This window comes from Hibiscus syriacus, unplaced genomic scaffold, assembly GCF_006381635.1.
Source record: "Hibiscus syriacus cultivar Baekdansim isolate YM2019G1 unplaced genomic scaffold, ASM638163v2 tig00110303_pilon, whole genome shotgun sequence".
Classification (NCBI taxonomy): Eukaryota; Viridiplantae; Streptophyta; class Magnoliopsida; order Malvales; family Malvaceae; genus Hibiscus; species Hibiscus syriacus.
In genome coordinates, this window is record NW_024062672.1 from 754,912 (window position 1) to 764,724 (window position 9,813).

At 37.7% G+C, this 9,813-nt stretch overlaps 1 pseudogene; it reads right to left on the bottom strand.

Moving 5' to 3' along the window:
• Positions 1-6,150: 6,150 nt before the first annotated feature.
• LOC120116812 lies at positions 6,151-8,766 on the bottom strand (annotated as a pseudogene).
• Between the last annotated feature and the right edge of the window lie 1,047 nt (positions 8,767-9,813).

The following is a 9,813-nucleotide window of genomic DNA, read 5'->3' on the forward strand; positions in this document are numbered from 1 at the left end:
TTCGGTGGATGGAGGTGTGATATCAGGGATAGCTTCTGGTTCTTGGACTACTTTGTGTCGGGTTAGTTTAGGACATGTCCCAGAAAATTTTAACGGTGGACGGATACCGTTAAATTGGTTAGATGCCAATTTTCGGGAGTTGAGCGGGGACGCGTCTGACGATGAAGTTAAACAGTATGCACGGGCATGCATACTACAACTGATATGAGGGTTACTGATGCCGGACAAATCGCGTAACCAAGTTCACTGTATGTGGTTGCAACATCTTGGCGACTTCCATCTGGCCAGATCACTCAGTTGGGGCTCGACAGTTTTGGCTTGCCTGTACAGGGAGATGTGTCAAGCCATTGACTACAGGCGTAATGCTATCGGCGGATGTCTCCTGCTGCTACAGTCTTGGGCATGATATCGATTGCCCTTTTTATGTCCCGTTGTCAAGAACCCATTCGTATTTCCGCTACTACTGAGGTAATTATAAAACTGATTTTGTATATTAATAATTTTATACAGTGAATAAGAAATTATTTTTCTTGAATAGGTGGTCTACTGATAGGAAAAATCATCAAGTGCTACCTGATGATTTAGAAAAAAATAGGGTGTTAATCGATCAGAAGGCTGGCACACATGTATGAATTTTAATGTTTAAAAATCGATTTTAGATTATAGTTATATAATTAGATTATTATTTTGATAAAAATTATATATATTTGTTTTAGTTTGAATGGGTGCCATATTCTACTGATGATGTGAGGGCGGTGATCCTGCCTGAGTTGAGGGGCCCATCAGATGTTTGGATGGCGACGGTCCCCTTGATTTGTTATACGACCGTCGAGTGGCACTCCACTGATCGCGTGCTCCGACAATTTGGTTGTTTTCAACCAATTCCGGAAGCACCTCATAATATGGACGAGTTGCATATCACAGATAGACGCGGCAAGACATATACATATTGGCTAGTGAGGCATCATGCGTGGGTCGTATTGTGGGAGGATCGACATCGGCGCCTTTCCCATATAGAGCCCATTTTACTTGACCTCTTGATGGTTGCTGATGGTTATTACGAGTGGTTCAACAGTAACGGGAAACCATTTCTGCTTCCCGATGATGCACGAGGGCAGACCTTTCCGAGACGTCGACAAAGACATTCATCGACACAGCACCATCGTCCCCTGACTCGTGGACGGAGAGTAGGTGCTTCCGGTTCATCCTCAGCTGCACCAGCAGGACCTTCACAGTAGCCACCGTATCTAGCGACTTACATACCACAACCATATATGATGCCGCCACCGCCTTTCTATTACCAGATACCGCCTTCGCTGCCTTCACCTGCTTTTATGACCCCGCCGCCGCCACCGTCACAGATGACCCCTCATGGAGGCTATTATGGGTCTATGTTTGTAGATCTAACTTGGGGTTCATATGATGGATATTTGGTGGGTTCAGTCTCATCACCCATGGCCGCAGCACATACACCTCCTGTACAGTTTTCAAACTCAGCGATGTCTGGGTTTTATAAGTTTTCTCAGTTTTCGTAGGCCGATGGGATAGTCAGTCATACACCTCCATGGTCCTTATTCTATGGAGGTGCTTCATCATCATCAGCTCCTCATCAACCTAATGTACCTACTCAGGATGATGACGACGACGATGATGACAGCGAGGAGTCACAACCAATGATACGAAGAAATCCTCCTCGAGACCGACAGCCACCGCCCTGCGGAACACATTCGCGTCGCAGGCATCAATAGATTTTGTTTTTTATTATATTTGTATTTAGTTTATTAGACTTTTTAATTGTAATTTTTTATTATTTCTCATTTAATACTTACTTTATTTTGTTAAACTTGTTTGACTTTTTTAATGTATTTCAGTTAATTTTGTTTATTACCTTTTAATATCAGTTATTGTAATTTGGTTATCATTTACCATTTAATATTTATTGTAAGTTTGTTGTATTTAAAATTATTTTGAAATACTAAATTGTTCGATAACTTTCTTAAGTTTGTCACTTATTATCTCTTTTATTATAATCACATATAACACAAACGTCCAATCACGTATTATTGCATCGTTTTTTTAATCTTCATCAGCGATTATCGAATGACATTAACTTGAAGTAAATGCAAATTAAAGTACAAGAATTATTATTTGATAAACAAATACATCATTTCCTCATCAATTGTTACTTGATGGCAACAGAAGTGGACATGTTTTTCTAGTGTGTCATGGGTTTCTACAATGCCCACATCTTCTATCTTGTCTAGATCTTTCTCGAATATCCATATCGCAATGAATTCGATTGGATTTTGGACGACCACGCTCCCTCAATAAACTCGGATTTGGTACAATCGGAAGCCAATCTTGAACCTCATTAGGGTTTTTGTCATTACCTATAGGGGGAAACTCAAATTCGTATACCTTAAAAACTTCAGATAGTAGGTATACGAGATCCACAAAATGGTTATAGTCTTGACGTATATGCGAGCAAGCTGCTATCACATGAGAGCATGGATACTTAAGAGCTTGAAAAAACCCGCAGTCGCACGTTCTGTCCCTTAGATTTACTCTTAACGACACAACTTCAATCCCTTGAAGAGGTCGCGACAACTCTGTGACATGAAACATTTCATGCCTTCTAGAGAAGCTTGTTACAGACATTCCATTTGATGCATAATTTTTTTTCTGTAGATCTGCAACTAATCTAGGGTGACAGACATGACCTCCTTGCATCCATGTTTGAGCTTGTCCCCCGAGCTTCGCAAAAAGAGCCCCAAACGAAAATATGTAGTCCTACTGGGTGACGTGTACCCTTTAAAGTTGAATTGATTGCCTCTGTCAAGTTGGTCGTCATGTGTCCATATCGATATCCACCATTATATGCGTTCGTCTATATTTCTTTATCGATGAGGCTGATGTAATCGTATCCTTCCTCGTTCTTCGCCCGCAAATCTTGAAGCATTGATTCAAACGTTCGAGGAAGTAGTTCGTAACTTGATCAAAAAATGTATAACTTACTAACTTGCTTTCTTTGCAAAATTAAAACGATTGAAAGAAAACAAACTACATCAGTTTCACTTACCCATGCGCACAATTAATTGACGCTCATCATTCTTCTTATACATTCCATGGTAGTTCGCAGCAATGTGTCGGAGACAATACCTATGTTGGACAAAGGGTGGTTGGCACATTGGACCCAAAGACTCCATTGCTGTTTTGATCCCAGCTCCGCGATCTGAAATGACACAGATGTTTTCCCTCGTGATAACACGTGCACGTAAATTTCGGAGGAAAAAAGCCCAATAATCTGTATTTTTTCCTTCGACAATAGCAAAAGCAACTGAAAGAATGTTGCGATTGTCATCTTGGACAACTGCCAATAATAAAACTTGCTTGTATTTTCCATACAAGAAAGTCCCGTCGATCTGGACCATAAGCTTGCAGTATTTGATAGCATTAACGCACTGTGGGTAAGTCCAAAAAACTCGGTAGAATTGGCATCGATCGCGGAGAACTCGATCATTATGGTATGCATATGAGGTTTCGAAGTCCACAATTATCCCAGGATTCAACCTTCGCACCAGCCTAAACCAGCCTGGAAGTTCGTTATAAGATGCATCCCATTCGCCATGAAGTTTTACAATGGCATTTTGTTTTGCCAACCATGCTTTTTTATAGGAGACAGTGTACCCATAATGCGATTGTATAGCTGAAATCAACACAGCAACAACTATATGAGAGCTTGCTTTTACCATGGGCATGATGGCTTGGCATATCACTTTAGAGTCCAAGTTGGGATGATCTTGGTTGACCCCTCCAGCACAACATGTGTGAGGACCGTTGTATACTGTTAGTTCCCATATGTTGTTTTTTATCTTCCTTTTCGATACGCGAGCCATCCAATTGCATCCTTTTTCGCGTCGGACACAATATCATACATATTTTTCAGTCGTGGATCGGTTGACTCTGGACTGAACATAATTATGGATATTGTAATTTTTTATAGCCATTACTGCTTCTTCTTTGCTTGAAAACTCCGTGCCTAAAGATAACTCACCATTATTTATTGATGAGTAATATCCATAGTCACCGAGATGAGGCATATCCGCAAATTCTGGCCCGTACATTTCACCAAAATCAACTTCATATATATGTGCTGGAGGGTCAATTTGTGTCACATTTGCTGGAACTTCATCCACATCATCATCATAATCGGAGTTAAATTACGGTGATTCTGGGTGAATGAATAGTCCAGTCTCAGCACCATCCACACCAGGCTCACAAAGCGGTTATTCTGGTGGAGATGATGGTTCCTTCATTCTCTCCACATTTAGGTTGAAGAACCTACTACTTGCACGCCTTCCCTTTGAACTGGAAAGCATATCGACATTCAGATCGAAAAAGCTCGCAGTCGAATGCCTCCCCCTGGAGCTTGAAGCCATCATGTCTAATTGAAACTGGACAGATGGTTGCGTCGATGGCATCTCCATATTAAGGTCAAACGGATTTGCAGATGAATGTCTTCCCCTTGAATTGGACGCGATGTTGCCATACGGATTGTTTGTCGACCCACCTCGGTACATATCATAAGGAGTTGCGGATGAATGTCTCCCCATTATGGCATTAAAATCATTACACATTACTGTCGTCGGGCTGTCATCTTGATCAACTTGTTCAGCCATCCCATAGTGGGAGCTTAATGATTGACCCTGAACGGCACACACTTGAATAAAATTTGCATACATCTCAATATCGACGTCTGAATAATTAATTTGAGCTTCAACCATCATTTCAACATCATCACTGTTCAAAAGTTCGAACGCTGTATAAGTTAATGGCAACAATGATGTTGGAAATCTGTACTGCAACGACGACATTCTTCTACTACTTCCAACATGAATCTTCCTCGAAATCTTCGTTATCAGCTCCTCAAGAGTTATGTTTCTCTTCAATAATATTTTAACACGCTCATTTGATACGAAAACAACGTCGGTTTCATCTTCTCGAATTTCACCATCGTAATAAACAGTAGCTGAAAGTCACGTCATTCTTTGAGTTTAAAAGTGCGACAATATTATATCTGCAAAAAAAAAACAACTGAAACAATGCTGATTAAATAAATAATATATGAACGAAAATATAACAGAATAAAATTTTTACACATAAACGTAAATAATTTAAATAATATAATTTTATATTATTACCTGTACCGCAAAACTATTTCGACTTATATTCTCGCTTTCTAATTTTACAAACACAGAAATTAATTGACAACAATTAGTATAATATTTTTTTAAATAATCATAATAAACAATAAATATAATAAAAACATTTATCACAAAATTACCTTATAACGAAAAATCGCACAAACTTCTGAATAAAAAATGAGAAAATTGTCAGAATTATTGACTCGTTGACGGAATTGTTGTATTAATTTATAAGTTGAGAGGAGAGACGTGAGGAGATGTGAGGAACTTAACCCGGGGGAGAAGGGTATTTATAGCCGAGAAAAGATTTAATAATTATACAAGGCGTGGTACCTGCCCCGCGCTATATATAATTATAAAGGTCAGACGCGGTACCTGCCCCGCGCTATATATAATTATAAAGGTCATGAACGGCCCCTGACCCGCGCTATACCCTACGTGGCGTAAGGCGTGCCCCAGGGGTCGTGCTATACACACGTGTATCCATGTCAGCATAAGGCGTGTCACAGAGGGCGCACCTTACCCCACGTGGCGCCAAATCAGCGTATAGCGCGCTGCAGGGGGCGCGCCTTACTGCAAAGGGTATTAGATCGGGAAATATAATCTGACCGGTGTTAGTTCAGTAAATATACCGGTCACCGGTGATTTTTTGGGAAAAACGCCTAAAAATAAACGCTCATTAAAAAAACTCAAAATCATTGTCTTGAGTCTTAATCATAGAGCATTACCTGTTAAAATTACTAAATATTTATTATTTAGCCAATTAGCTTTGATGGTACCGGTTTGATGCATTTAAAATAAGTCAATGATTAATTAACAATGTACAAATTTAAATTGAAAGAAATCATGGATAATAATTAAAGAATCCCATAGGTTACACCAACTCATAATTTTACAGACACAAGTTACATATTTCACATCAATGAATCATCTTATGCAGTCACCGAAAGATGATTACAACCTTAATTATTGGAACCTGGAACGAACTGTCACATGACTATCTCAGGCTTCAAGATGCTAGATTTGATCTCTTTGTGAGGCAAAACCACACCGCCGTTGCTGTAAACTTCGTCGCACACATGGACATCTTCTCCCAGAATTGTCATGTTCTCGATTCGAGCCCATTGTCCGACGGTTGAGTGCCATCCGATGATGCTGCCGGATATGCAAGCGTGATTCTTGATGCGGACTCCACGCATCACCGTGCAGCGGGAGAGTCTGACTCCAGACTCGACCACACATCCTGGACCGATTGCCACATCTGGTCCTATCAAACATCCTTCTCCGATTTTAGCAGTCTCGTGAACCAAAACATTCCCTATAATGTGGGGACCGGTGGACAACTTAGTTGAAGCTTTCTTTCGCAATGAGTCCAGATAAAGTCTAAGACCAGTAATGTAATCCCTTGGCTGACCAATGTCCATCCAAAACCCTGGTAGGACCATAGCTTAAAGCTTCTTCTCAGCTGCAATCTTGGGGAAGATCTCCTTCTCGATCGAGGTGGGTCTCAACTCGATTCTATCAAGAACAGATGGGTTCAGCAGATAAATTCCGGCATTAATTTTGTTTCCGACAAACAATTTTGGTTTTTCTACAAATTTGTCCACTTGCCCTGTTGATTCTTCCATGACAACCACACCGTATTTCGATGGCTCATCCACCTATGGAATTTTGACTCAAGTCTTACGATCTTTCCAAAGAAAATAAACTGAACATTTTAGAACTGAATTATTACCTTGGTTACCATTATGGAAGCTTCTCCTCCATGAGCTTTGTGGAATTCAATCATTTCTTTGAATGGGTACTCACTGATTACATCACTGTTAAGGACAAAAAATGGCTCACCCAGAATCATCAATGAGTTTGTCTCTAGCCAAAGCAAGGGGACCGGCAGTGCCAAGCGGCTCAGTCTCTTGAGAGCATTTGATAGTGATCCCAACTTTAGCTTCAAATTCCTTTAAGAAGTTCAACATTACCTACAAAATGAAGTGTCCACTGGTGAGCCTTTAAAAACTTAGCTACTACCCTTTCAAGCCTATCAATTCTGCAAATCTTACACATTGAAACACCTTACATACCTCCGGTTGGTAATTAATGGCCAAAACAACTTCGGTTACACCAACAGCTTTGAGAGCCTCAAGCTGTAAAATCCAAAATATATCATCCCAATTATCAACAAGCTTATCTCAAGAAAACAACCTTTAAACCCAAAAGTACATTTCCAAGTATTCAGAAGCTTAGCATAAGGCCATGATGCAGAAGTACACCTGAAGCAGGATCATAGGCTTGTTAGCAAATTCAACAAGCGGTTTAGGAACACTAAGGGTCAATGGCCTCAACCTTGTTCCAAATCCTCCAACAAGAATAAGTGCCTTCATTGTGACACACCTTCTAGGCTTCTACTTACCTGTGGAAACTAGAGTCAGCATGTTAAGCAGCAAGGTAATTCAGGTTAAAATAGGAACGCTACATAACCCATTGCAACCGAATTCCCATAGAATCTTCAACTTATACATAGAGAAGTCCACATTGACATTTGTCGATCCAAAACAATGATTAAAGAGTAATGACAACCAAAAAGAATAAATCCAAGAGTGTCACGGATACATCACATGTAAGGAGAAAAATCCAGATGAACTAAAAGACAAGCAAAAGGGAAAAGCCCCGACATTCAACTATGCACCATACGCCAGAACATGATCCTAAAACCTAAGAGCAGTACTGAAAAACTATCCGATAATGGCTTAGCCGATATTGTGACAAAATCTCCACCTATAACACAGGCTGGTATGTTTAACGAAAACGATCAAGTGAATCACATGGAACCTTAAACAAAATCCAATCGCAGTACAAGTTATGTATTTTGAATAATGATTTAAACTACATTATATTTCCTTTTTCTTTATTTTTTTGTCAGAGTAGTTTTTCAGTGATTTAAGTATATCAAGAATTTCCTTTCCAGCTTCCATTCTCCAATGTAGCTACGGAAAACAAGAAACCAACATTAAAATAACACAACTTTCCAACCAAAAGCATTTAAAATGACAATTCAAAGGAAAGGAATCAGAACATAATAAAAGGAAAATAACTTTTTCAGCAAAGTCAGTATTTGATCTGTTCACAGCAAATTCTTGACCTTTACAAAGTATTTCATAGTAATCATAACAAAAATAAAACGATATTATGCCATTGATAATAAAACTTTAGTAAAATTCAAAAACGTCATTAAAATCGTGATAAGTCATAATTAAACAAATTAAATTCGTTCTTTCCTTTCTAAAAAGTTTTTACATCTCAATTCTTAACAAAAATATAGCATTGCAAATCAAATTAAACTTCAAAATTCTCCCAAAAATCATAATAACGGAAGACAATTTAGACAAATGCAACATCACATTGTAAACTCGAACGATATATTCAAGCTAAACAATTAAGAACCTGGAGAGACGAGACCGTAAAAGGCTCGAAAACACCAGAATTCAACAATCGCCTTTTAAGCCGTACCAGATCCAAACACGAGCAGAGTTCAACCAACAAACACGAGCCCGATTCGATGCAAAAGAAATAAAAATAAACCAAAAAGGGCGGGGAAAAGAGTCGACTCGGAAGAGTTTCTTTCGTTGGAAGCTGAGGTGGCATGTGAGGAAAAGGGGACGTCGTTTGAGAGAAGGTAGAGCGGTATTATATACGAAGCCAGGGTGAAATGACGACGCCAAATAATGTTAATGTGTTTGGCGGATTCCAAATTAAATATTAAATTTAATTTTGGAACGACCTTTTTAGTGACGCGTTGGATATACTAAAATATAAGTTTAAAATAAACAAAATATTTTATATTTTAATATAATAACATCATAATTGATTAAATTCTAAATAAAAATTTCATTTCTCTCCAAAAAAAAAAAAAGAAACATTTCAGCTTTTTTATATTTAGAAAAATAACATTTTTAATCAAACTGTTATAATTATAGTTGGTTGATTTAAATATTGTTATTTAGAGAACTTTTAAATTTTTGTTAATTTTAAATTAAGTAAATTATTTGTTAAGAAAGAGAATTTAGCCTATGTATCTCTTAAAGTTGAAAGTAAATAAATAAAAATAATCTATGAGATATTGCTATTTTTTAGTTAGTATATAATATATTTCTAACTCTAATTAGATAAAAAGTAAAAAAGAATATTTTCATAATTATGAAAATTTTAAATATTTTTTATGATTTTGTATAATTTATTAAATAAAATATTTGTTCTTGTTCTAAATTTAAAACTTTTAATTAAATTCATATTAGTTTTATTAATCATTTTGATAGTTCAAAATTAACAAGTTTAATCATGAACTTCTCATATCATATGTATTTGAATATGATGGTTTGAGAAAAAGCTATGACAATATTCTTCAAACAACGTAGTACCAGACAAAAAGATGCTTTTTATTACATGTATCAGAACTAATATTTTGTATTCTTAAAGTTTATGATCCCAAATACATGGGGACAAATAAGCCTACTCTCCTTAACGTATTCGATGGATTCTTCACAGAACTAATAGGTTTTCCTTCTTAAATCTGAATTCTTAACTTTTCTGAGACATTTTTTTTAAGTATAGACTA